The sequence below is a fragment of the Eulemur rufifrons genome, chromosome 14 (assembly GCF_041146395.1).
Source record: "Eulemur rufifrons isolate Redbay chromosome 14, OSU_ERuf_1, whole genome shotgun sequence".
Lineage (NCBI taxonomy): Eukaryota > Metazoa > Chordata > Mammalia > Primates > Lemuridae > Eulemur > Eulemur rufifrons.
Window position 1 is genome coordinate 550,785 of NC_090996.1, and position 842 is coordinate 551,626.

Genomic DNA, 842 nt, shown 5'->3' on the forward strand with positions numbered 1-842 from the left:
TAAAATGAAAAATTCACTAGACAGATTCAACAGCAGATTTGAGCAGACTGAAGGAAGAAGAAGTGAACTTGAACATATTTGTGAATTTTCTGCAAAATGAATCACATTAAATTTAAAAGATTAGAATTATACGAAGTGTCTTCTCCAACCACAATGGAATAAAACTAGAAATCAATAATAGGAAAAAAGAACTGGAAAATTCACAAATATGTGGACGTTAAATAACACACTATTGGCCAGGTGCGGTGGCTCATGCCTGTAATCCTACCACTCTGGGAGGCCAATGCAGGAGGATTACTTGAGCTCAGGAGTTCAAGACCAGCCTGAGCAAGAGCAAGACCCCATCTCTATAAAAAACAAAAATTAGCTGGGCATGGTGGCATGTGCCTGTAGTTCCAACTACTCAGGAGGCTGAGGCAGGAGAATCACTTGGGCCAGGAGTTTGAGGTGGCAGTGAGCTATGACTACACTCTAGCCCAGGTGACACAGTGAGACCCTGTCTCCAAAAAAAAAAAGGACTTCCAAGTTTGGAAAGAAGTAAAATTATTTCTTTTCAGCCACACAAAATTTTTAGAGTTAATAAATTCAGCAAAGTTACAGGATATAAAATCAACACACAAAAATCAGTTGTATTTCTATACAGTTGCAACAAACAATCTGAAAAAGAAATTAAAAAAAATAATTCCGGCTGGGCGTGGTGGCTCACGCCTGTAATCCTAGCACTCTGGGAGGCTGAGGCGGGTGGATCGCTCGAGGTCAGGATTTCGAGACCAGCGTGAGCAAGAGCGAGACCTCGTCTCTACTAAAAATGGAAAGAAATGATCTGGCCAACTAAAAATATA